General features: G+C 44.4%; 1 protein-coding gene across 7 annotated transcripts in view; it reads right to left on the bottom strand.

The window, feature by feature from the left end:
- HELZ (helicase with zinc finger) overlaps nt 1-13,729 on the bottom strand; it is a 146,310-nt gene extending 132,581 nt beyond the window's left edge. For 3 of the 7 annotated variants that reach the window (XM_070388907.1, XM_070388905.1, XM_070388911.1), the window contains exons 1-3: nt 13,639-13,724; nt 12,333-12,388; nt 8,401-8,457 (exon numbers count right to left, since the gene is read on the bottom strand). The gene's annotated coding sequence lies outside the window, so the exon portion shown is untranslated. Of the gene's footprint in view, nt 1-1,245; nt 1,409-8,400; nt 8,458-12,332; nt 12,389-13,638 lie in introns of all 7 variants that reach the window. The other 4 variants (XM_070388908.1, XM_070388906.1, XM_070388909.1 and 1 more) reach the window with 4 other exon arrangements.
- Nucleotides 13,730-27,975: the final 14,246 nt, after the last annotated feature.

Raw genomic sequence — 27,975 nt, 5'->3', positions numbered from 1 at the left:
ACAGTAATTAAACACAAACCAACATAAGAGAGCCAACTGCACAATTAAAACAAAAGGGTACCACACAATGACCACCATCATTCCTCTTAAAGGCTCTCTTCAAATTACCAACAGTCTATGTTTTAGAACTATATTTTCAAATCAGATGTTTGAAATTCAGAACAGTGTTTTACAGAAACTAAGACCAGGGGTTACTTGAAAGATGTGAAATAACCAAAGCAGATTATAAAATAATATCTACAGTGCAGTCCCATTTTATAAATAAAAATCTAGCAGATTATAAAGTAATAGTCTATATCCTGGGCCTGGATACCTATATATCTATATATAGAGAGATAACATATATAGAGAGAATATATATCTCTATATATAGAGAGAGATATGTATCTATATATAGAGAGAATATTTTATATAAAAAGTCCAGAGAGAGAAAGATGAAACAAAATATTAAAAGTAAATATCTCCTTCCCCAAAGTTTTAACTCCAGTCTAATCATAGGGAGAACATCAGATAAATCCAAATTGAGGGACATTCTATGAAATACCTGAACCAGGACTCTTCAAAAATTGTCATTAAAAAAAAAAAAACAGAAAAATCTGAGAAACTGTCAGAGCCCAGAGGACATGACAACAACATCCAATGTGGACGCTGAGCAGGAAATGGGCTTTTTGGGAAAATGAGAAATTCAAATAAAATCTGGAAATTTGCTAATACTAATTTTCCAATGATGATTTCTTAGATTTGACAAATGTATCTTAAAAATGTAAGATATTAACAATGGCAGGTTAAGAATGTATGAGAACTCTGACCTACATTTACAACTTTCTCTAAGTCTGCAATTATTCCAGTATTAAAAGTAGGTATCTCTGAGTGGTAGATGACAGAGTTTTAAAAATTAATTTGCATTTTCTAATTTTTTAACAAGCAACATGCTTAATTCCCTGATAGCTCAGCTGGTAAAGAATCCGCCTGCAATGCAGGAGACCCTGGTTCAATTCCTGGGTCGGGAAGATCCACTGGAGAAGGGATAGGCTACCCACTCCAGTATTCTTGGACTTCCCTTGCGGCTCAGCTGGTAAAGAATCTGCCCACGATGCAGGAGACCTGGGTTCGATCCCTAGGTTGGAAAGATCCCCTGGAGAAGGGAATGGCTACCCACTCCAGTATTCTGGCCTGGAGAATTCCATGGACTATTCACTTTCATGCATTGGAAAAGGAAATGGCAACCCACTCCAGTGTTCTTGCCTGGAGAATCCCAGGGACAGGGGAGCCTAGTGGGCTGCCCTCTATGGGGCTGCACAGAGTCGGACACGGCTGAGGCGACTTAGCAGCAGCAGCAGCATACAGTCCATGCGGTCACAAAGACTCTGACACAACTAAACGACTTTCACTTTCAGTGCTTAATTATCTGAAAAACAAAAAAGGAAGAAGGTAACTACTCTGCATCAAAAGAAATTAAAGGGATAAAAATAAAGAAATACATGTGGGGAAAATGGGAAAAATTATATATGGGCTTGATACCTGGCAGTATAACCATTAGTATTACTGAATTATTTTCTTAGGTGTGATAATGGTATTATATCTATAAAGAAAAATGCTCTCCTTCTTAGGAGACACCTGTTGAAGTGTGAATGAAATGCCATCTAAGATGTCTGCCACTTACCTTCAGCTGGCTCAGAAGAAAAAAATTCTATTCGACAGAGAAACAGAGAATGCAAATCTTGATATAAGGCAAAGAATTGGGTATTGATTATACTATTCTTATAACTTTGCTCTCTGGCCTAAAGACTGTCATAATATAAATTAAACTAAATTTTCTTTAACTTAAAAAAATGATCCAAAACCCAAAATAGGCTAGAAGTTATAATTTCTCATAAATATAAAATATACTGTATTTTATACTTTAATTCATCTTTTCCAAAAAAGACTGAAAAGGGATGGCTTATTTTACATACTAAGAAATTATAGCTAGCACCCAGGAATAATATTTACATTTCCTTCCAATTAATATTGAATATAGTCTTTTTATCATCGGAGCAGTTTATATTGATCTTGGGCTCATTAATTTCTAACTTACCTAGTTTTTTTAAAATAAATCTGTTTATTTGAATACCACTACCTCATCCCTTAAAGAAGCTGGAAAAATGATGAAATAACTCAGAAGACACAGTTGGAAACTGTAAAGAAGCCTAAGAAATTAGTCACTGGCTGAACAGAAGAGCAGATCTCTTACAAAGCTGTATTCCATGAACCTTGGGTCAGACACAGTTCATTTTGACCCTAAGATCCAGTATAGAACCACCTGCCCAAAATGCCTTTCTCAAATGGGAAAGAGGTGGAAATGCTAAGACACAGGAGAACGTTCTTTCTTGTCTACAGCTAACTGAATTAGAAATCTTTAACACCATTTCTAGTCCTGAAATTCTGTAATTCTACATGTTGCTATTGATTAGTTGCTCAGTCTAAACTCTTGTGTTCAACTCTTTGCAATCCCATGGACTGCAGCCTGCCAGGCTCCTCTGGCCATGGGATTTCTCAGGCAAGAATACCGGAGTGGGGTGCCATTTCCTACTCCAGGGGATCCCCAGGGACTGAACCCGTGTCTCTTTTGTCTCCTGCATTGGCAGGGGGAGTCTTTTACCACTGAGCCATGAGGGAAGCCCATAATTCTACATAAAATACCTTTAAAACAAGAATACGTTATCATTTCACATCCATTAGGAAGGCTGCTATTAAAAAAACAGAAAGCAAGTGCTGACAAGCAAGTGGAGAAGTTAGAATACTTGTACACTGCTGGTGGACATACAATGGTGTTACTGCTATAGAAAATAGTAAGGGGGTTCCTCAAAACATTAAACACAGAATTACCAATTCCACTTCTGGGTATTTCCCAAAGAACTGAAAGTAGGGATTTGAACGATATATATATACCCATGTTCACAGCAGCATTATTCACAATAAGCCCAAAGGTGGAAGCAACCCAAGTGTCTATCAAAAGTTGGATGGATTCTTTAAAATGTATTTACATACAACAGTATTGCATGTGTGCATGCTAAGTCACTTCAGTCGTGTCTGACTCTATGCAACCCTATGGACCACAGCCCCCAAGGCTCCTTTGTCCATGGGATTCTCCAGGCAAGAATACTGGAGTATAGGTTGCTTGTCTTCTTCCAAGGGATCTTTCCAACCCAAGGAAACCCATCAAACCCACATCTCTTAGGTCTCCTGCATTGGCAGGTGGGTTCTTTACCACCAGTGCCACCTGGGAAGCAAGTAATACAATAGTATTACTTAGTCTTAAAAAGTAAGGAAGTCCTGCCACATGCTACAACATGGATGAACCCTGAAGACGTACCAAGTGAAATAAGCCAGTCACAAGAAGACACACACTATGTAAGTGCACTTATAGGAGATACCTATGGTACAAACGGGCCTTATTCATCCCAGAAACAGAAAGCAGGATGATGTCTGCCAGGAGGCAGCGAGGAATGGAGAGTTAGTGTTTAATGAGTAGAGAACTTCAAGTCAGGACGATGACAAAGTTCTGAGATGGAATGGATGGTGCTGACGGTTGCGCAACAAGGTGAAAGCACTTAATGCCACTGAATTGCATGCTAAAATGGTCTAAAATAAATGCTATGTTTCATATATTTTACCAGAATTAAAAAAAAAAAAAACACCTCAAGTATATAAGTCATAATACCCTCCTACCCTCCTTAAAAGCAGTGAGGCCCATGTCCTAATCCTGGTGCAAACTGAAGGAATGCGCACTGCCCATTTCCCAACCTCCCCTGCCCACAGAGGAGGACTGAGAGCTGGCAGAGCCATGGCCAGAGACAGGAAACAGGTCCTGATATTAGTCCCACTGAACAAACTTAGGAAAGTCAGAACAGAGGGCGAGGCCCAGGATGGCTGACAGAGGCAGACTAGGGAGGAGAAGGCGAAGGCAGAAGGCAGGAAATCCCTCAGAACGCGGGCAGCTGAGGAGACTGGGAAGGGAGACTGTGAGGAAAAGGAGGGTCAGAACAGGCAAGGCAGAGAAGGGAGTTTCCTCAAGATAAGGAAAGAGAGGAGCAAGAGAAACAAGGAAGAAGAACTGTAAACGAGGAGATTCATTCGAGAAGAGACTCTCCCCAAGTACCAGCAGAAAACTGACTTCCTTCCACTGGCTTGGCCACCTGTACCCAAAGAATCCACGAAAGCCGGTGCAGCCTACCAAAGTCAGGGAGAAAAGTACTTCCCTGTGCAAGAGCACTAATACACGCCATCCACAGAGAACCATGTACTGCCATTGTTTTCATCCGTGTTTGTGTTTTCATTTCAATGAGAATCTGGGCCTACCTTTTTTATTTGTATCAAACACTAGTACGCTGTGAATGAGCTGAAGAGTTCTAAAATGGGGCTAAGAGTAAAGGCTTGAAGCCAGATCTGCCAGCATTTGAATCGTGGCACTGTGACCTGAGGCTATCTGCCTAAAAATCTGCTTCCATCTCCAAATCTGCAAAATGGGAATAATAACAGTCTACACTTCACAGTTGCTGCAAGAATAAAACAGAGTGAAATATGAAAGCACTTAGAACAGCGTCTGCTCCACACTAAGCACTACTGAGGTATGAGCTTCCTGTTATCCTCCAGACCTAGAGCATGAGCTCCAGGAGAGCTGCAGGTTTGTCTGTTTTGTTCACTGTTGAAGCCTCAGGTGCTTCACGTAAGTATTTGTTGAATAACAATGTATTTAATAATATAAATTTCATGCCAGCAACATAGAAGCCCAAAGGAACAGCACTACCTTTTTGTTATTACGGACAACTAAATCTGTATCACACTTGGGCCTCCAAGTTCACAGATGGTTTTTATATATCTCATCTCAAGAGATTCTGTGAAGCTGGCATTATTATCTCCATCTCACAGAGAAAGTAAAACTCAGAAGATGTAAGTGATTTGCCCCAGGAATTCTGGCAATGAATCCCACTTCTGTTCACTACAGACCCCCACCCAGAAAACTCAGCACACACCCTGCTAAACTGCTCAGCTCCCCTGCCTGCAAAGCGCACAGTCCGAGTGCACCAAGACACTGTATCCCACCTGCTTCAGTACAACTGATGCAAACAGATGAAACAAGAGCAACAGCTACTGACGCTGGATTGACAGGTACAGTGAGACTGACTATATCCTACTTCCGTGTGTCTGAAATTTTCCATAGTTTAAAAAAAAAAAAGTAAATAAAAAATAAACTCTTTACTCCCAACATAAACTCTGCCACTTCTAGCTTTCTATCGAGCATACCACAGCAGAGAACCTTCTCTTATGAGGCAGTGAAGAGAAAGCTAGAGTGGGAATCAGGACGCTTCATTCTTCACTCTGCTTTATTTAACTATGAGACCTCACTGATTCCTTTAACTCCTCTGGGCCCTAAACTCATCTGTTCCTTCCAGGGTTAAAATACTCATTTCGGCTTCCTACTAGCTCCTTAAACTCAACACACAAAATGCAACTTGTCTTTTCTCTATTCTGAACCCCTAAGACCCATTCTTCCATATTCCTGATGTCTTCCAGCTATCCAGCCATAAAAACCTCAGCCTCAACTCCGACTTGAGAGACAGAACTGATGGTTCCCTTCCCTCCTACCTAATCAGCACATCTCTCTGCTTAACCTCCAAGATACCTCTTGACTCCATTACCTCCTTTCATTCTCAGGGACACCAATTCAGGCAGTCACCCCTGTCTTGGGCTATCACCATGGACCCAACAAAAAGCCCCACTGCCAATCCCTCACGTTCATTCTCCTAAACCCAGTCACGACCTCTCAATAGCCTCACCGTCCACATTCGCCTTCAGGTAACCAGAGTCCAGGAAACCGGGATAACGCGGTTTCCGGATGCAGCCTCACTTCCGGCCCCACGGCTCCGCCGCTGCTCTGGCAGTCCGTCCCTCCGGAATGCCCTCCTCTTTCCACGGCCTCTCGTGTTCACGCGGGTGCAGCTGACGTGCTCCCCGATAGCCCCAAGGGGGCAGTGTCACCCCTCCACGGAACCCCTCTTACGGCACCCTTCAAATTCCTATTAGTCCTTTCTGGTGTCCCTAACTCTCTCCACTAGGCGATTCGTTCCTTGTCAAAGGAAACGATGCTTTGTTCATCTTGGCGTCCCTCTGAACTGAGCTTCCGAAGCACAGCAGCACAGCGGCATGCCACCACGAGCACACGAGGCTCCGGAAAGCGCTCCCCGCAGCCCTCCAGAGCGACTTCAGCAGCCAGCGCCCCGAGCTGGGCAGGTCCTGAGCAGCTTCCTCCTCCAGCCGGGATGTGCCCTGATACCCTTGCGGGCCTTGCGTGGTGCACAGCGGACACCTGAGGGTAACTGAGGAACTGGACCTTGAAATAACTCACCTGTTCCCCTTCACCACTCCTCTCAAGAAAACTCACCATCCAGGCCGGGCTCTCTTTAAATATTCTCACTGAACTTGTTCGGATCATCTTTTTAACGACTACCTGTTTATTAGCTGGTTCTATTTGCCTTACCAACCAAAGCCCCACATCAATAGTTTATTGATTAAAACTGCCAAGGATATGAACAAACAATTCACCATGAAGAGACTCAAAGAGAAAAATCCAACAGTGTAGAACTAAGAAGTGCAAGTGCTACTTTACACTACGAAACAAGGAAGGACTTACAAAGAAAAATGTATTTCTATCCAGTTTTGGTGAAAGAGGTAAGTCTGTGTATCTGTTAATTGTACAAACTGGTGTAACACTCTTGAAAAACAGTACCACGATATATACTAGGTTGGCCTAAACGTTTGCTTGGGTTTTTCCACAACATCCAGAACGCACTTTATCGCCAACCCAATATCAAAAGCCATAAAGTCATTCATATCATTTAACACAACAATACATTCTGAAATTTATCCTAAAGATATAATTAGCTAGAAAAAAATACAATATCTACAACAATGTAGATTAAAGTATTAACTGAAAATCAGCGAGCAAAACAAATACCTAACATAAAAAGATTTAACATAAATTATTGACAGCATGACTTGTCTGCAGCCTCTCAAAGTGTAATCATGTAAATTAAAATTGTGACACCTATAATATGGAAATGTTTCATCATTTAGTATACGGGAAAAATACAAATTATGTGCATAATTAAAAATGAGTACAGTAAATATATATATATATTTTTAATGGAATGCCAAAAGGAAAATCAACTGTTTGAGGGTGGTAACTCAAATATTTAACAATTTACTTAATATTAATTTTTAAATTACTTCATCATATAAGACAAAATTTTACCATACTGAGGAAATGAGGGGTTCCAGGGTATAAATTTGACACGGTCTCAAGAAGAGGTCCATGCCTCTCTTCTACTACTCATTTTGGCCTTAACTGAGAGCCCTCAGTACTTGTTTTATCACAACAACAACCCAGACTCCAGCTTTCCAAGGACTAACAAACTAGCTCAACTAGTCTTCTGATCATCCCCAGGAACCTGTGGACAATGAATCGTGCAAAACTACCGCAACTCAAGAAACAAAGAACCCTACAACTATGTTTCACTTTAGCCATCAGCAAGCAGCCAAGCCAGAGTTTAATTACAAACTTTAAAAATATATAGCATTATCACATTAAAGTCTCTGCAGCTAGCACTGAAAATACATCAAAAACTAATTTTAGCACTGATATCCCAGAAGGACCATATTAAAGCAGTCTTCTAATTTTTTCTGTAGTACAATCATTTTCTAAGTTTACTACTGAATGGCCAAGATACTATAACAGACTAAGAATACTAATTACTGTGAAATAATACTCAAGACTAAATTGTCTTTCTTAGGGCATTTCAGCAAAAAATAAGTAATCTGAAAGACTAAAACCACCATTGTGTGGAGTGAACACAACCATTAGAAAAAAAGTTGAACCTGCGTTCCACTGATCTGTTCTCAGTACCTAGATCCTCAAAAATGCAGACATGTACAGTCATCCATGACAACACGCACGCACACAGCAGATAACAGGAAAAACAAACAATTTAATACTTAACCAGCTCATCAGAGCACAGGGTGACTACCACTCAAGAATGTTGACATGAAACCTGAAGCACTCTTAAGATCCAATCTTATGCAGATAGGTTGAACTCCTGTGCGGTTACTCATTCAAAACAGAAGTGTAAGATTAACCTATCCTCACTTCTCTTCAAACACACTGACGAAGAGTCAGGTGGTCTGTTCACCATCATCCCATCAGTACCCGAAGCTCCAGGTCCAACTGCTGCGCCAGAGCCCTGCTCTCTCCACGCTGTCCCACCTCATTCCTCCTGAGCAGACACTCCTCTAGTTTAAGACTCTTCTCACGCACCATCAAGTTCTTTCTTTCTAAACAAGGTTCTCCCAAGCCTTACTCACCTGCAGTTCACTGCACTGGGTATTACCCAAATAGCCCATCAGAGCTCTTTATAATTTCTGAAAGAGAGAGAAGGAATCTTTTAATACAGAGTAGAAAACAGGATTGCTGACATATCAGTTCTGAAGCATTTGTATCCAGTAGTCACAGAAGATGGTCTTTTGGTCCACAGTATTTCAGTAAAATGTAGCATAACCAGCCAGGACCAAAAGTCCTGAGATAAGGGTCCAGAGATAAAAGCTTGATTGAATGTTGCTACTGATTAGCTGTGTGACCTTGGGCAAGTCGCTTGCCTCCTCCAGGCCTCAATTTCCTCACGCAGAAAATAAGAGAGACTAGACACAAACAGCAGAGCCCATCACATGGGAAGAGCACGCCCCTTCCAAGGCACAACGCAGCGCCGCTGCTTACTAGTCTTGTGACTTTACGTGAGTAAATTCACATTTAGCCTAAATTTCCTCTGCAAAGCAGAAATAACAACTATCTTGAAATTGTTCTGAAAACTAAAGGAAAGATAATGAGTTATAACAAGCCTATAGTAAATATACTGTGCGTCTCACCATAAAATTCCACAGATGCTAATTTACCAACATTACTCCCAGCCCTAACGCTACATGAATTCAGTTTCCAAATATTTATTTTCTTAGAAGATCAACAAATCAAAACTGTACCAACCTAACAATGCAATTAACAGTTTCAGTGTTTGACTAACAATTCAGTCACAGTTATCTTACAGTGATGGAAGTTTAAGATTATCAATATTACTTAACATCACAGGAAACAAGGGCGGACTCGTCCCTGCACAGCATGTAAGCGAGCTCAGTGGCCATGCCTTCCCCACCCTCCAGCTGCCAGGGCGCCTCAGCAAAGGGCTCCTCCAGAAGCCGATGACACCAACTGTTTCTGCCTCAGATCAGGGGAGCAGGACCGCAGGTGGAGGAAGGAGAAGAGGCTTTTTTCTTCATCTTTTTTACTTTATACACTTAACCATGGCTCAGGTTTGTTTACCATGGCATGCCATCAGTTTTACATAAAAATAAGTAATTTTGTAAACCTATATTATTTACACATATTGCTCACTGATAGGAAGCTCGCCTCACAGGAATATTTTCATACAAGATCCACAGAAGAAAGCAAAAAGGCAAATTCAGATGTGCAGAGAACACCTAAAATATGACATAGAAATGACAAAAATCACAAACATTCACACTTCAAAATGGTTCAGTCAAAAAATATGCCATGCATTCGTTGAAGAACCTAATGATGAATCAGGGGTTTCTGGGGTCAAAACAAGTTGAACACACCAACTCTGGTTTTACCAGATAACTTCCTGCTCTTGGAGAAACTGACCCAGTACCACTTACATGAGCAAACCAGTTAATGTGATTGTTTAGTAGTATGTTGAAAGCTTTCAATGTGCTTTAGACAAGTGGTAGCTTTACAAAAAAAAGAAGATATATGCACACATATGTATACATATATATAGAAATTAAAAATCTTCATGTTACATCTACTATTTATTACTGAAAGAAAAATATTAACTCTGTTAAATTCAGGTTAACTCAGAGGTATTATCCCAGCCACCTCAGAGGTAACAGACCACTAAGTTTTATGCTGCTCCTAGCCAGCATTATAGAAATCACCCTGACTACAGCCAGTAACTTAAATGAACGTAAGCTGGAGGAGCCACACTCTCCACACATATCATAGTTCCCGCCTAGAAAACATTTCAAAATATTACTCGGAAATCAAATATTTGCATGTATACTTATCTAAGTTGATGGAAATAAACAACCATAACAATCTGTTTATAATTTTTAAGTAGCTCCTCTGCCTCTCTTGTTTGCCAAGTTGATAAACTTGGCCCCAAATTTTCTATGCATTTAAAACAATAGGCAAAGGACCTTATTTCTTGTGCTGGGCATGTATCTGGAGTCTTAAAAATAGAGTCGGACAGATAATGAGAGGCTTATTTGCATTTGATATCAATGCCGTGCCTGCTTCTTAAACAGAGAAAAAACTGCATGTGTAAGGTCTGGTCTACCTATTTGTAGAGCCCTCCTCAAAATTCTTAGCCTTTCGTGAGCATGCTCTATATTCTTCAATTCCACAAGGCACTTTGCAAGTAGGAGTGATTTCTACTGTTATTTTGGCATCACTCCCTTTTCCAGTGAAACACTGGTCTGTCCATAAATTGTGTACAGACTTTGAAACAATCCAGTCTGAGTATTTATGGTATCAGAAATGAAACTTCTTGGTAATAATCGCAAAATCCAAGTGTACCAGCTGATAGAGAGGTACTTACTGACTCCCCAAAACTACAGCCTTCCACGAAATAGTGTCCTACTCCCCAGCCAAAAGGACAGACTGAAAAAGCTGTGTCTTTATTCACGTCAAAGACACAGACTCTCACTTCACCCAAACTTCTACACTATGGCACTTCCCATTTGAGAATGCTTTGTGTAAAAACCTGCTTGGTGGCCAAACACCAGCTTCACTTTGAAGTGAATATTAACACTTCACAGGATCTACAGGTGTGAAAATTGTGGAAAACGTCTTTGTGGAAAATTTCTTAACACAGTTCAGGCCAAACAACACTAGCCATATAAGATTATCTATTTCTAAATATTCCCTTTTGGATTATAAACAAACATCTCCATAGGCCAGAAAGTAGATTAGGTGATTCTTTCCACAAAGTAATATGTAAATTAAAAAAAACAAAGGTACACATTGGGAGATCTAAGCCATGAATATGCCTCCATCAGTAAGCTGAAAATAAATTTTTAAATCCATATTTGCTCTAAGAATAAAAATAAAAAATATACGTGATACACACAAGCACTATTGAGTTTCAAAACACAACCAAACGTGGTATGTGCATTTAGAAAAGGATCTTAGTTTATGTCCACCTTCCTCTCCCAAGTTTTTTTTTTTAAGGCAAAAATGTCAATTGTATGCCTCAATCTCGAAAAAAATAAAGCACAGCTTATTCTTCTAGACATGTGATAGAGAGGATTTCAAAATACAAAGGCTATCCAGATGTATTAAAGGAAAAAAAAAAAAAAAAAACTGCAGTAACCAATCTACCAAAACTTACATGTTCTCAATAAAACATAGTAAAGTATTTTTATAGACATACACACTTACACACACTGTATAGTACATCTACAATGCCTAAAATTTTTTTAAAAAAGATATTTTTTTCAAGTTGAGAAAACTGCTTGTGAAGAATGTAAAATTAGCAAACCACTCTCCTTCTCCCCAGTGCTGTTCATTGACATGTATCAGCGCTGTTCTGTAAATTCAAAGCCTCACAAGTTGGCTTAAGTAAAGCAACACTCTGACTTCACATATTACATGTGACCAGAAAACAATGAAAAGCCAGTCTTCTCCATAATGTTAACCAAAACTTAATACTATTATAATTCAAAATAATTACGAGAGAGACCAGCATTATTCCATTTTTCAGAAAATAAAAGCAGGATTTGCCTAAAATAATTCTTTCCAATGGAAAGGGTGTACTTGACACAAGACACACAAAATCCACATACACAATCACTGACACGCGATGTACAGCAAGTGATAAACACCACGACACAGATAAAATTAAGACATTCAATTAAAGTTACACAAGGAAATTTAAATAGGCAAACTATAATTACCCCTGGAAAAGACACTCATCAAGGATGGCTCCAAATAACATTTGGCTCTGGATAAGCTCCACTACCGTTGTGTGTGCTGGAGTCCCTGAAAAGTCTGTACACTTGACACAGTCTTCTTTTCTGAATCCAGCTCAGCCTCTACACCCATTTGACAGAGGGACTCATTTGAAAATAAAGATAGTCCCATCCAATTACTTAGCTTCAGTCTTACCCTTATGACTTGATTAAAATAAAGAAGGAAAAAGGGAAATCATTTTTAACTGCAGTCTCACCTTACACATCTCACCAGCACTGTAGTTCTTTAGTGATCAATTACTTCATCCAATTCCTGAGGCAAACAGAAAAGTAAAATGTGTCTGTACAACACCAATAAGAGACAAGATAAGTAGTAGCAAACGTTCTATCAACGTGAAGTGAAAGGGCACCTAAATTTCAAATGGAAAAAGCTACCAAAATGGTACAGTATGCAGCTTTGTTAATGAGTCTGTTTTACTTTAAAATAAAAAAGAATAAATTATAAAACGCCCTTAAAATCCAAAACATAAAAAAGTCATCTCTTACAGACTGGACTTTCAAAAAGAATTAAAAAGAAGAGACGAAGGGGACGAAATCCTTTCATATGAGTTTAAGGAAGTGCAAAATTCAGAACAAGCGAGCCAGGACAACTCTACTCCCCAACCCCCTCCCCCACACCCAACTCTAGAAATCCACTATGTCTGGAGTTATACATTATTATATTAATGATTTGCCTTAAAAGTGTAAGTGGCGAGGGTGAAGGAACAACAATTCTGAATTTCAGACAAAACCTGAGGATCTCAATCCAAGAAGAATCCTAAAACCCTGATTTCCAAACCGGGCTGGAGGATCCTCAGCAAAGGAGAGGGTACAGAAAGCTCAAATAATTTGGGGAGAGAGGAATCAAAGTTCCTTAGATGAAACTGCAGTCCTTTAGCTCTAGAAAAGGGGAGTCTTAGAGCAATCTCCGGAAAGGATCGTCTGTTTTTATTTTTGTTGATGTGCTCGTGGGCCAATGAGAATTTCCGAGGAGGGGGCGGAGAAAGGGGGGGGTAAGAAAGTGAAGCTCAGGAAACAACCCCCGGCTGGGGAGGCAGGGGCCCCCGGCCCACTTTTCCCGGCCCCCGCCCCCACGCGGGCAGAAGTCCGATCCCAGAGGGGCAATCGAGCGGGGCGTGGGAGGCCCGCGCGCTCCCCGCCCCCAGCGGCGACCCCGCCGAGGGGCGCGAGCCTCCCGGGAGCCCGGCGCGGACGAGCCTGCCGCGGGCCCGCGGCGGGGTCCGCGAGGCCTGCTCCGAGGCCTGGGCGGAGGGCGGCGCGGCCCCCGGCGGAGGGGAAGGGGATCGGGAGGGGAAGCGGCTGTAAACAGCCCCAGCGTCCGGGCCTCGCCTCGACGAGCCCCGCTTCCCAGGCCCCGCCGCGGGCCGCCCGGGCCCCCGGCTCGCGCCGGGGCCGCCCCTTCCGGGGCTCGAGGGGCCGGAGGGGAGCCCAGCGCCTCTCCGGAGGGCGCCGGCAGCTCGCGGAGCGGTCCCGGCGGCGGCGAAAGGGGAAGTCAGGACTTACCTGTCATTACTTTCTACGCCATCTTGGATCCACTTGTCAACGTCCCCACAAAGCATTGTGGGTAAGAAAGAGCCTTTAAAGTGACTCCCCTCGGCCCCCGACTCCCGCCTCCGCCGGCGCCGCCCCTCCGGCCGCACCTCCGGCGCGGAAAGTTGCCCGCCGCCTGCCGCGCGGCCCCTCCCCTCCGCCGGCTGTTTGCGTTTAAAATCCGCCCCCATCTTTAAAACGGGGCTCCGGGTCTCTGCGGCCGCCGCCGCTCCCGGCCTCCCTTCCCCCACCCCTCGCGTCCACGCGGGCTCCGGCGCCCCCCGGGGCGGACGGACACCCCAAGTCTGCGTCTGATCGGCCGCGGGCTTCCCGCGCCGGCGGCGAGGAGCCGCTCAGATTCGTCTGTGCGCGCTGCTGCGTCGGTTTCGGCCCCGGACCCTCGCCGCCCGCCGGCGGGCTTCTGCTCCCCGGGCCGGGGCCCGAGCGCCGGCGCTGGGCCGCCGCGTACGCGGACGGAAGGTGTGTCCAGCCGCCCAACGGCCCGGGACCCTGCGGAGGCCGGCTTCGCGGCGGGGGCAGGGGGCACGAGGCGAAAAGCAACTTTTACCCGCTTGCGGCTCCCTTCCGCGGGCTCTTCCCGGGCCGGCACCGCGATCCGCGACCCTCAGACGGAGCCCCCTCCCCTAGGAATGTGGCCTCTCTCGGCCGAGTCCGCCCTTCTGCAGTCCGCGCCGCGCGCGTTCTAGGACTTCCCCGGGCAGGTAACGGGGGCGCCGCCTGCGCGCTCGGGCCGGGGCGCAGGGGCGCAAAGGGCTCGGGGGAGGGTCCCGGCGCCGGGCCGGGGAGAGAGGGGGAGCGCGCCCCGCGGTCCACCTGCCGGGTCCCGGGGGTGGGGGGCGCTCTGAGTCGTCCAGGAGAGCGACCCCGCCGCCCACGCCCGCACCCCGGCTGCTGCCCGAGGGCCCCTCGCGGGGCGGCGAGACTGTCCCCCACGCCCTCCGCCCGCATTCCTTGGCGCGGGGTGGGCCAAGCACCGGCCGGCGCCCTCGCGCCGCGGGCCCCTTGCCCCGGGGAGCGTAGGTCAGTCTGCGGAGCTCTCACTCATTGCCTCTGGGCTGTGCTTTGCAGACTTTGGGGACTCAGATTGCTCCTCCCCACCCCCAAGCAGATTTTTACAAAAAGGTGTCCAAGGGAAAATCCTCCAGGACATCGAGACTTGCGAAATTGTATTCTTTGTGAATGCTGTTGAAAGGCTCTGAAATTAGAAAAATGCACAGGCATTAAACGCCCCGTTCAGTGCAAGGGGAGGGCCTGGGGCCTTGGGGTCCACCCAACTTTTCCGCTCCTCCAGACCCTAGGAGAAGCCTCTCTCGAGGAACCTGGACGCTTGCTGACATAAGCCCTGCCCCCGGGGAGTTAAAAACTCCACCAGGCAATCGTCCCGGCCAAAAGAGAAGAGTGGGGTGTAGACTCATTAAGAGATTGGCCCGGGGTCAGCAGTGAGGGAGGGAGCGAGGTAATGAGTCACTCCAGGCCGGCCTCCCCTGAGTCACCGCTTCTCTGAGCTCCGAACGAGTTGGGAAACTGGAGCCTGGAGTCAGGTTCTTAGACAATCCAAGCCCCACCGTCCCTGCTGCCGGGAGGGGCATTGACCCGGGGGGCGCGGAGGCCGCGCTGCTCTCGACCCTCTAGCCCTTGCCCGCTGGGAAATGGACCGTCTCTCTGGGCTAGAGAAGGCTCCAAAGACTCCTCTCCACAGGGTAGCCAGTCACTCTGTTTCCAGTCCCACTTCTGCACCTGGCTACCCACTCCTGTGCACTGATTTATTGCTTGCCCTGTGTTTACCCGGGACGTTTATATGTGTGGTCTGAGTTTCCTATAATTCAGCACTCAGTAAGCGGAGGACAACAACTGTGGCCGGACCAGCATCTCTTCAGTAGGTACTTTTCTTGGCCCTGTGTGGGCCTGGACCCAGAGAAGAGTGATGTTGGCGACTTGCACCCATTCATCCAATCCAAGGTACATCCGGCCAGTCCTCCTCCAAGACTGTGACCTGAACTAGAAAACCCTACAAAGTCCTCTCCCTGCCTCTACTTTGCCCCTGACAGTCTCTTCTCCATCTGACCAACCAACCCAGCGAGGTCTGTGCAATGTTAATTGTATCACCTGACTCCTCAGCCGCAGGGAAGGTGTCCCCAACACCTTAGAATAAAATCAGAATTCTAACTAGCCTATGAGCTCCTGGGACTGCCCCCTCACCATGACAGCACACTGTCCTTCTGTGTCCCCTGCAAGCCTCCCTCCAGCTGGATCCTTGTCCCCCAGATGGGACGATCATCATCTGTTCAGCACTCAGGGCGCAGCTCAGATGCACCTCCTGGAAGAGACTTTTCATGATTCCCTTAACCAGAGCGGAGTTAGAAATGTTCTTGTCTGTGTGTTGGTTGATTGATTGTTAGATCTGCCCAGGGCCTTGGAGAATGAGCTGCATAGGGGCACAGGCTTTGTCCGGCTTGCTCACTCAGCGCCTCCACCAGGGCCTGGAACATACAAAAACATTTCAGCAAACATTTGTTGAATGAATGACCAAACCTTAATGAGAGTGAGGGGTGGTGGTGAGAGTGCAGAAGCATGGAATGAGCAGCTGAAGGTGGGGCGCACCAGAACACTCGGATTATACACAGCTGGAGGCAGGCAGGCAGGATTGGAGTTAAAGAACACAGACTCCTTGACCACCATTAATGGGACTCCATTCTGATTCTAATCTGATGAGCGACAGCCTCAGATAACTCCCCAGTCACCCCTCTTTGCTTCCTGCATGTTTTCAGCCCCACAAAGGATGTGTCTTCTTCCTTGCAGCCCTGCAGCTCAGCCCTTGGGTCTCTCTTACTCAGCTACACCGCCTCCCCTTCCCATCCAGCCTGTGCTGTGCGAAGTCACTTCAGTCATGTCTGACTCTGTGGACTATACCTCCGAAGCTCCTCTGTCCATGGAATTCTCCAGGCAAGAATACTGGAGTAGGTTGCCATGCCCTCCTCCAGAGAACAGTTCTGACCCAGGGATCAAACCCATGTCTTTTATGTCTCCTGCATTGGCAGGTGGGTTCTTTACCATTAGCTCCACCTGGAAAGCCCTTCTTCCAGGCTTGAGGCTTTAAATACCATCTTTACCCTGAGAAAGAACTCTAAACCTGTAGTTCAAGTCCAAAGCTTTTTCCTGAGCTTCAGACTCTTAGCCGACAGCTTCTTAGCATCCCTACTTAACTCTCTGATAGACTCTCTGATAGACTCTCTGTAGACTCACACTTACACGTCCAGAGGGGCATTCTTGACCTCCCCCGACAAAAGTGCTCCACCACGGTCTCCCCAGCTCCACTATTATAACTCCGTCCTTTAATTGTTCAGGCCACAGTCACTCCTGTCTTTCAAACTCCATCTTTAATCAGCCTTCTTTATGGTCCAGCTTTCACATCCATACATGACTACTGGAGAAACCGTGCATTTGAGTAGACAGACCTTTGTCAGTAAAGTGATGTCTCAGCTTTTTAATACACTGTCTAGATTTGCCAAACCCTTGGAGGAGGGTATGGCAACCCACTCCAATATTCTTGCCAGGAGAATCCCCATGGACCGAGGAGTCTGGCAGGCTACAGTCCATGGGGTTGCAAAGAGTCAGACACGACTGAATGACTAAAGCACAGCACAGATTTGCCATAGCTTTTCTTCCAAGGAGCAAGGGTCTTTTAATTTATTTTCACTTATAATAATCTTTATTTTAAAGTCTGTTTTGTCTGATGTGAGTACTGCTACTCCAGCTTTCTTTTGATTTCCATTCCATGGAATATTTTTTCCAGCCCCTTACTTTCAGTCTGTATGTGTGCTGGGAAAGATTGAAGGCAGGAGGAGAAGGGGATGATGACACAGGATGAGATAGCTGTATGGCATGAGTTTGAGCAAACTCCAGGAGATAGTGGAGGACAGAGAAGCCTGATGTGCTGCAGTCTAGGGGGTCACAAAGAGCTGGACACAACTTAGTGACTGAACAACAACAATCTATAGTAGTCAGATTCTTAAACAGAAAGCAGAAAGGGTGATTGCCAAGGGGTAAGGGGAAAGAAGAATGGGGATTTGTTAACTGGATATACAGTAGAGTTTTCAGTTTAGTGAGACGAAAAGACTTCTGGAGATTACAGAACAAGGTAAATGTACTTAACATTACTGAACTGTACAACTGTGAAATGGTAAATTTGTTACGTAGTGTTTAGCACAACTTTTAAAATTTTTGATGGTTAAGATGGTAAATTGTGCGTTTTACCACAATTTTTAAAAGAAAAACAAAAATGTAAAAAGACAAACCATGCAAAAACTACCAAAAGAAAGTAGGCTTTATGGCAAAAAAAAGCATTGCTAGAAGTGAGGAGGGACACACTATGAGAAAGGTATTCATCACCAAGAAGACGTAGCAGTTTCGCATTTGTGTGTGCCTAGCACACATGGCCTCACCACATACGAGACAAAGGAAGGAGCATGGGCAGAGTCACGAAGAGGTGGAGACAAACCTACAAGTATCGTGCGAGATGTGCGTATCAGTAACTGTTCAGAGGAGCAGATGGAGATGGTAAGAAGCAGACTTGACCTAAAAGATGCATAGTATAGATAGATAGATACAGAATCACAGATCACAGAGTTTTCCCAAGTAGGCATGGAATGTTTATGAATATGCTGGGCCATATAGCAAGTCTCAACAAATTTCAGATGCTCTAAGTCATATAGAGTACATTCTCAGACAGTGATGCAATTAAGCCAGAAAACAAGAGAAAAAGTAAGTAGAAAATATCTACATATTTGAAGTCTATATATACTCCTGAATAACTGATGGATTTGGAAAATCGCAGTGGGAACTAGAAAATATGCTGAAAGTTTTGAAACTTACATCCTGTAATCAAGATGTCATTAGGGCCATGCTAACTTGGAAAGTTTTTTAAAGCATATATTAAAAAATAAGCTTGAAATACAAATAAAGTACTTTTCATGAGAAGTTAGAAAAACAGCTAATTAAGCACAAAGAACGTGCAAATAAATGGAAATAGTCAAAAGTTAATTGAAAAGTGATAAAATGATAAACCCCTCATGGGGGACTAATTAAAGCACAAATAGCAAAAAAATGAAAACATTTGTACAGATTTTTCAATCATTAAAAAGATAATGAGAATATTATGAACAGCTTTATGACAATAAGTATGAAAATTTGATTGAAATAAACAAGTTTCTTGAAAATACAGTTTTTCCAAACTGGCACAATCAGTCCTACATCTGACTGGTCTTAAATCCTCTATTTTAAATTAAGTCTATAATTTTAAATCTTCCTACAAAGAGAACTCCAGGCCCAGACAGCTTCATCAGTGAGTTCAGTGAGTTGTGTTTAAAGAAAATATAGCACCAATCTTCTTTTCAAAGAATAGAAAAAGGAAATAGTCCCTAACCATTCTATGACGGCCACACTGCCTTGATACTAAAACCTAGCAAAGACATTACAAAAATATAACAACCTAATCTCACTCATAAACTTTAAAACTAAACAAATGATCAGCAGAATGAATCCAGCAATGTGTAAAGCTGATGTACCTCACAACCAAGGTGGAGTTTTTGATGAATGTTACTTTGGTTTGACATTCAAAAATCAGAAAAAGATGTTGAATAAAGTTCAGCACTACTTATGATTTTTCTTGATGTAAGTACTAGCAAAGTAGGAATAAAGAGGAATTTTCTGAACTTGATAAACGGCGTACACACTCTTCAACAAACACACTAAGTAGTGTACAGACGTGTAAGTATCTTACCAAGTAGTGAAATGCTAAATGCTGTCCCTTTGGCTTGACAGCAAGGATGCCTACCCTGACCACTTCCATTCACTATCACAATGGAGCACCAAGCCTGTGCAATAAATAATCCAAAAACAAAAAACAACAAAAAAACCCTGAAAGGTGTAGGTCTGAAATGGAAGAAAAGGTGTTTACAAGATAACCTGATACGTGTGTTTAAAAACCCACAAATGCACAATGAGAATTAACAAGTGAGGTTGGCAAGGTTGTTAATATTCAAATGTATTTCTACATGCTAGTATATCCTGTATAAAGCAATAGTCAGAATACAAAAAGTTTAAAAAGAGATTTACACACGTACAGCAATGTCTATAGCAGCGCTGTTCAATGACCAAGGCATGGAAGGTGACTCAGCCGCGAAACACAGTGACATGCTGCCCTTTGCAGCAACGTGGGTGGGCCTCGAGGGGACCATGCCATGCGAGGGGAGCAGGTAAAGGAGGTTAGTGTATGACAGGACTTACAGGTGGCGTCTCATGCCATTCGAGGGACGTCATGTAAAGGAGGTTAGTGTATGACGCGACTTACAGGTGGCATCAGGTGGCATCTCATGCCATTCGAGGGACGTCAGGTAAAGGAGGTTAGTGTATGACTCGACTTACAGGTGGCATCTCATGCCACGCGAGGGACGTCAGGTAAAGGAGGTTAGTGTATGACACGACTTACAGGTGGCGTCTAAGAAATAACACAAACGAACTTATTTACAAACAGAAATAGCCTCTCAGTCATAGAAAACAAACTTACGGTTACCAAAGGGGAAAGTGGGGAGGGATAAATTAGTGGTATGGGATTAATAGATACACATCTCTATATGTAAAACAGATAAACAGGTATTTACTGTATAGTACAGGGAACTGTATTTAATATCTTGTAATAACCTGTAGTGGAAAAGAGTCTGAAAAAGTGTGTGTGTGTGTATATATACACACACACATATATATATGCATGCATCACTTTGCTGTACACCTAAAACACGATCATTATAAATCATCTATAGTTCGATTTTTTTAATTTAAAGGTGATCACACAAAAAAAGATAGCCTACACAGTGGCAAAATATTGGCTACATAAGAATATATGAGTTGAAACACATACCAGAATTCCATGCAAAACTAAGCATTCTGGGAGGGAATGAAGGAAAGCCTGAATAAATGAGAGGGCGCCATGCGTGGCAGACGGGAACCGTCTTCTAGTTGCCCTTCAGGAAGGAACTTTCCGTTCAGCTGTGCAGGTGTGGCCTGCCCGAAGCCTCCAGCTGCAGAGAGCTCCCTTCCCTGAGGTGACATAGGTCCCAGAGCTGCATACAACCAGTGAGAAGCGAGGCAGGGACATACTTAGGGCCATTTCTACCAAATACAGGACACCCCAAAATCCTGAGCAACTCCCTGCTGCCTTGACTGGAGTTCTGTGGGGCCGGCGTTACTGTCTGGCCCCTTCCTAAGCCTTATCTTGCTGCCTTCGCTTCCTCCCACAAGTGTTGATCCCTCATAAACATTGTGCACCTCAACTCAGCCTCTGAAGACTAACCTGTGATAGCTGACTCAGGAGAGGTCTCAGAGAGCAAGTGATGAGATGGGTTCAGAGGAGGCCCCCCACCCTGGTGGAGGCAGGTGGGTCTCAGGCAGCGCTCTGCACAAGGTGCTGGTTCAGTTGTTCACACTCTGTTGGTACATGAGGGGGTGTGTTGGTCAAAGTGAAGGCACTGGCAGATGTAGTGGAGGAAGTAGTTGCTGTAGAAATGATTGGTTTGGATGGCCATTGGTGTGCATTGTCAGTGTTCTACGGAAAGACGCCAAAAAGCTGAAAGTAATGAGCAAGTGAAAGCCAGGTGTGAAAGCTAGAGGCCTTCCTGGTTGCATGAAGCTCTCATCTACAGCGACAAGGCAGAGAAAGCTGAGGACCTAGACCATGAGCATCAAGCACCCAGCAAAGGCACGTCTCTCATGCCAAGGTCAGGCCCTGGATGGGATGGAGACAGATGGGAGATGATGAAGATTTTGACTCCCCAGCTTCCTGTGGACCTTCCGAGCCTGCAGAAGTGGCCCATCCCCAAACCCGCTGGAAGAGCCAACACTCCCAACCTTCTGGAACACAACACAGAAGCCTGCCCCTGAGAAGAGCATGGGTTCCCTCCTGGGTCACTAGGCCTATCACTGGCTGAACTCGCAGTACATAGGGTTAGGGACGCTAAGGGATTACATCCCACAGGACCTGCAGGCCCTCACCAGCACCCAGGAACTGAACTCTAAGCTCGATTGATCAAGGGGCAGAATATAAAACTGGGTGAAGAAAAGTCTGCTGGCTTGGGAGGGCTCTCTTGACATGCAGGATCTAACCTCTTGAGGATCCCGGGTCATACTCACTATTAGAAAAGTAGAAGTTCATGGGTCACCAGGATAGGAGGTGGGGCAGCGAAGGGCTTTAGGGTGAACTGTGCAGACCTGCAAATAACCAGATACATCCCACCTCTTTTGGGGAGGGACCGCTTCGAGCTGGCAGCACCTTGGGGCCTGGCTGGGCTGCCGGGTGCTGCTTTGCCTGGGGTCATACTCTGCCCGCCCTGCCCAGGCAACCTGCACTGTAACTCAACATGGACATGCAGCCCAACAGAGGACACTCTGACAACAGTAAATGCCCCAGAGCAACGCACTAGGGCAGCCAGCGCTCTGTCTGTTCTGGGTCAGATTGCTTCCTCTGCCCAATTCTGGGTCTTGCCTTTTCCCTCGTAAACTTTTGCCATCCAAATTCCACTAAGCGTCTGTTTCTGCACCGTGACCTGCGTACCATACTCCTGGTTTTTAAAGACTCGGAATGTTCAAGAGGTCAGTTCACTGCTAAATGCTCTATAGATTATATGCAACCATATCAAAATCTCCAAATATTGATCTTTATGCAATATTTTTTGCACTATAACACATTTATTTCCAAAGAGTATTTCCCATAGTAAGTTTTTGAAAGTAGGAAGTTAACAAATGTTCTGTGGGGCTGTATTTAAGGATTGACAGATTTGGAAGAGAAATGCTTTATATACTATGCGATATGTGTGTGTGTGTGTGTGTGTATGTGTGTGTATATATATATATTCAGGACAAATGCAAACATTATTTAAAAAAGTAAAATAGACAAAAAGATACAAACACCATAGAATGGTAAAGCAATTCTGAATTTATTAGGAAATGCTGAGGGTGAGAAATTATCAAGACACTCTTGAAGAAACAGGAGGTAGGTGGGCGTGCTCTACCAGATACGAAAACAGTGTAAAGCTACGGAAATGAAGACAATGTGGTTTGGATACAAATACATAAAAAGAATAGAGAACACAGACACAGTTCCTTTTTGAGTGCTTGATTTCCTTGAAAGGTGGAACTCTAGACCTGTGGAGGGCGTCTTTGTCATTATATGGTGCTAGGACAGTTGGATATCCTTACAGAAAATGGAACCTGACCACCCCACACCATAAACAAAAATTAGCATCAGGTGGTTTTAGATCTAACTCTGAAAGACAAAACACTAAAAGCTTCTAGAACAGTGCAGATGAAGAGAAAATGGAAACATTCTATGACCTGTACTGTCTAATACAGGTAACTAAAGGAGTGAATTTTATTTCATTTTAATTAATTTTCACTTAAATAGCCCCAAGTGACTGCCAACAGTTCAGAATTAGAAGATAATATTGAAGACTGTCTTCATGACCTGAGGATATGAAAGACTTCTTCAATGGGATACAAAAACCACTAACCAAAAAGAAAAAAACAAAAACAAAAAAACTGCATTAAAGTTAAGAATTTCTATGCATTTAAAGATACCATGATATACTTCAGTAGAGGCACAAAGGCACGTTAGAGTAGGAAGAGAGTTTGGCAGGCAAAGGGCTCATCTCTGGAGTATTCGAACAACTCTCAGGTCAAAAAGGAAAAAACCCTGAAGAAAAGTAGGTAAAAGATTTCAACAAGCAGTACATCAAAGAGAATATCCAAACGACCAATTAACATGTTTAAAAGTGTTCAACCTCATCAATAATCAGGGATAGACAAACTGAAATCATAATGAATTATTACAGCACACCCAGCAGAATTGCTAAAATCCAATAAAAAATTGACAAGGCTAGTGATAAGACTGGAACAAGAGAATCTTCAAATGGAGTTAGGGAGAGTTTAAATTGGTATGACCACTTTGAAAATCTGTTTGGCAGCATCTGCTAAATGGACCTGCACATAATCCACCATTTCACATTAGGAATATGCCTAACAGAAACATGTGAACTTGTACACCAAAAGACATGTATGAGAGTGCTCATAGTAGCATTATTTGTAACAACCAGGAGTTGGGTAGAACCTGTTAGCCACAGCAGGAAAATAATCAAATCATCATATTGTACAACTTAAATATATACAGTTTTATCTGTCAATTATAACTATATAAGCTGGGGAAAAGCTACATAAAAGAGTATCCATACAAAAATAAATAAACTACTGTAAGTTACACAATGGCATGCTATGCAGCCATGAAAAAGAATGAACAACTGTTACATTCAACAGCATGAACAAATCTTACAAAGGATGCTAAGCCTAACACACTTTATTACAAAAGAGTCCGTGCCTTGTAAATCTATTTATACAAAGTTCAAAATGCAAGTAAAATTAAGCTATAGTGTTGAAACATACACATTTAGCAAGGCGACAATTGCGATAAAATTCAGGGTTGAGATCACCTTCACAGGGAGGTAAAAAGCACATGTGAGCGTTCTGAGTGGCCTGAGGTGACGTTTATGACATGGATCTATAATATGCACTGTTGTCTTAGTTTTTTTTAAGCCTCAGTGATGGTGGCGCTAGTGGTAAAGAACCTGCCTGCCAATGGAGGGGACATAAAAGATGCAGGTTCGATCCCTGGGTCAGGAAGATTCCCTTGGCGGAGGAAATAACAGCCCACTCCAGTATTCTTATGTGTAGAATCCCATGGACAGAGGAGCCTGGCGGGCTACAGTCCATAGGGTTGCAAAGAGTCAGGCACGACTGAGGCAACTTAGCGCACGCACACGATACTCTGTGAAGGGTCCTAACATTTACCTGCTGGTCCCTGGCCAGACTGGTATCAAGGACAATAATCTGGGGGACAAGAGACAGTGGAGACTGGGCACAAGGTGCCAGTCTGCCGTGGGGCAGCAGAAGCAGCTGTGTAACACAAGCAGCTCTGGGCTTTTCCTTCCAGCCCCAGTGAAGGCAGATGGAAGGTGCGATCCTTTAGTCTAGTTTCATGGTTCTGTTAGGGGAAGCACAATGATTGAAACCGCCCACCCTGGCCAGGCACCATAGTAACCATTTGCATGTGTTGTTTTATGGCAGGAGGTCCTGGTAAGGAACACAGACCTAATAAGCCACCACCAACCAGAAGAGTTAGGGAAAGGTCAAAAGGAGATACCACGTGTCCGACCACCTCCCAGAATCCTTCTCTTTGGCATCCATCTTGGCTGAACAAGGCGTGCACCACCAGGAAGGACTCTTGAGTCAGAATGATTGGCAAAGACAACCCGGAAACTAATCCCATCACCATAAAACCCTAGACTGCAAGCCGTGTGACAGAGCTGTTCTCCTGGGTTCCCTTACCCTGCTGCTCTCCCCCGGGGGCCCTTTCCAATAGAATCTCTTGCTCTGTCAGCACATGTCTCCTCGGACAGTTCATTTTCGAGTGTTAGACAAGAGGCCGGTTTCGGGCCCTGGAAAGGGTCCTCCTTCCTGCAACAGTCCTGCCACTCTTCCCAGCTGTCTGTGGGTGCGGCCCCTCAGCTCGTGAAGCAGCTGTGTGGGCAGGGGCTGGGGCAGGAAGGAGGGGCAGTGACTGGGAGGTGTGGCCTTTTCTTTTGGAGTGCCAGAAATGTTTGAAACCAGACTTGGGGGCTGCACATCACGAAGGCGTACTAAATTTGATTAATTTTATGTGAGTTTCATCCCAATTTAAAAACAAATAAAACTCATTGGATAGATTTAACAAACAAAAGACTATATTTTTCTCCTTCCTAACAAAGGAAATATATGCCTTCTGAAAGGAAATAGATTTTTAAAGAATTTCTGGCATCCTCAAACTTGACTACTTGCTTTTCTCAGTTGTTTTTTTTTAGGTTGTACAAAGCAAGTTTTTTAAGGTGTACCACATGATGACTTAACGTGCATACACATTGTGAAATGATTACAATAAATACGTTCATCTCCTAACCTTTTGAGGGAGGAGTGAGAACACTAAAGATCCACTCTCTTAGCTGATTTTGCGTGCTCAGTGCAGTGTTGTTAACCGTAGTTAACATGCTGTAGTTAGATCTTTACAACTTCATCTTCTTATAACTGAAAGTTTGTGCCTTTGACCAACCTCTCCCCATTTCCCCCACTCCCCAGCCCCCGACAACCACCATTCCACTCTCTGGTTCTAGGAGTTTGACTTCTTTAGATTCCACATGTAAGTGAGATCACAGCGTGGTTGTCGTTCTGTGTCCAGCTAGTTTCTCTTCGCATCCTGTCCTCTGCGTGCATCCGTGTTGTCTTGCCTTTCAGCCCTTTCTCACATCTGCCCTTCCCGTCTCCGCTGGCCAGGTATGCATATTTGCCTCTGGCTTTCTGACCTCCTGCAGCCTCTCCGGAGGGCAGTCGCTGCTTTGCTGAGTCTGCATCTCTGCTGGCGGTCCTCACAATGATCTTGACAGGAAGCTAGGCTTCCTGGGTCCTGAGTCAGCAGAGTGGAAAGGAAATGAAGGCCACAGAGCAGTCAGAGAGGAAGCTGCCACCCTACAGGCAGAACTGACACTTCTCTGTAGGTCTGGAAGAGAGTCCAGTCCTCTGATTCCAGAACACGGCTCCTGAAACACTGGCTCCTGGGTCAGCCAACCCTGAGCAAGTCTTCTGCCTCTCTCTGCAGTCATTTGCCCAGATATAAAGTGGGAATGGCTGTGTAAGGATCTCAGGCATCAACAGCCATGGCCTGGATAGAAAAAGTCTGCACAAGGGCTAGCGCTAACTCCTTTCAAAAATTTCTAAGTGGAGAGTTAAAAAAATACCCATCTATTTTCTTCCTGCTTTTCCTCTCCATGATCTGGTTAAGAACTGATATCAAAAGAGCAAACAAAACAAACCTGAAACACCCTAGTAACCTATATTTTGGCATTTTGCAGTTGAACCAAGATTTCTTTCACGGGAAAGTGGCACTTAAATAGGATAATGTGTTTAAGGACATTTCCTTCCTAGACCTGATTGTAACTGGCAATTGTATTTAGGGCTCGCAAGTCTAACTCCCCTATTTTAGTCATTGAAGGTTCAAAGTGGAGCTTTTTCATATGCACAGCAAGAAGTACCCAGTTTAGTGATGAATTCTCATGTGGCAGCCTGGTCTTTAGAAGCGTTAGGGTGTACTGGAAAAGCTTGAACTCAAAGGTGGGTGACCCAGGCTTCAGTTTGGATGAGTCCCTGGGCTGATTACTTCGCTTTCCTGGGCTTTCCTGCGTGTTAGATAGGCACATTAGATTAAATGGTGTTTAAAGTTCCTTCAGTTCAATAATTAAGGATTCCTAATGTCACCCCCGGAAAAGGCAATGGCAACCCACTCCAGTACTCTTGCCTGGAGAATCCCATGGATGGAGGAGCATGGTAGGCTGCAGTCCATGGGGTCGCTAAGAGTTGGACACAACTGAGCGACTTCACTTTCATGCATTGGAGAAGGAAATGGCAACCCACTCTAGTATTCTTGCCTGGAGAATCCCAGGGACAGAGGAGCCTGTTGGGTACCGTCTATGGGGTCACATAGAGTCGGACACAACTGACGTGACTTAACAGCAGCAGCAATGTCACCCCCCCAAAATAAAAAGGAGTCATGAGGGTTTGGGCTAAGAACCAGCCAGGGGGAAAAATAGGCCCTTAAGGTCCTTTTTTTTTTAAGTGTGTTTTTTAATTACAAGTCGAATTTCACTTTCAGGGAAAAAACAACCCTTAGGCATTTTATGTTCTGTTTGGTTTAACTTTAATCTTTCTCCCCAGCAGATAGCTCTTCAGTTGAAGGGCTTGGGGGAGGTTTCTCACACTTTCCACCTACAGGCCAGTTTACATACCACAAGGGACTCCCTGGATTTTACCGAAGGTCGCTGCCAAGAGAGAAGGGGTCACTTTAAAGGGACTCGCATGGATCCCTGGCGCCACTTCTGACACTGCGGGGCTGGTGCAGCATGAGGACGGTGGCACGCGCAGGGCTGAAATGGGTTCCACGCTCATGACCAAGGGCTTGGCCTCCTGCCCTGTCATGTGTTACGAACCAAGCATGTGTTGCTCTCAGTGTGTTTGTATTGGACAGGCAGTCTGCAGTGCTTGGGTCTAGACTCAGAGACCCCGGGACCCTCCCGCTGCCTTGTCACCTCTTTGATTGGTATCTTGCCCACCCCCCACCTCACCCCAAGGCTGTGTTTCTAGAGAACAGATGAGGCCACATGGGTG

Source organism: Bos mutus, chromosome 19, assembly GCF_027580195.1.
Source record: "Bos mutus isolate GX-2022 chromosome 19, NWIPB_WYAK_1.1, whole genome shotgun sequence".
Lineage (NCBI taxonomy): Eukaryota > Metazoa > Chordata > Mammalia > Artiodactyla > Bovidae > Bos > Bos mutus.
The sequence above is the reverse complement of the archived record's forward strand: the minus strand, read 5'-3'. Positions and strand labels throughout refer to the sequence as shown.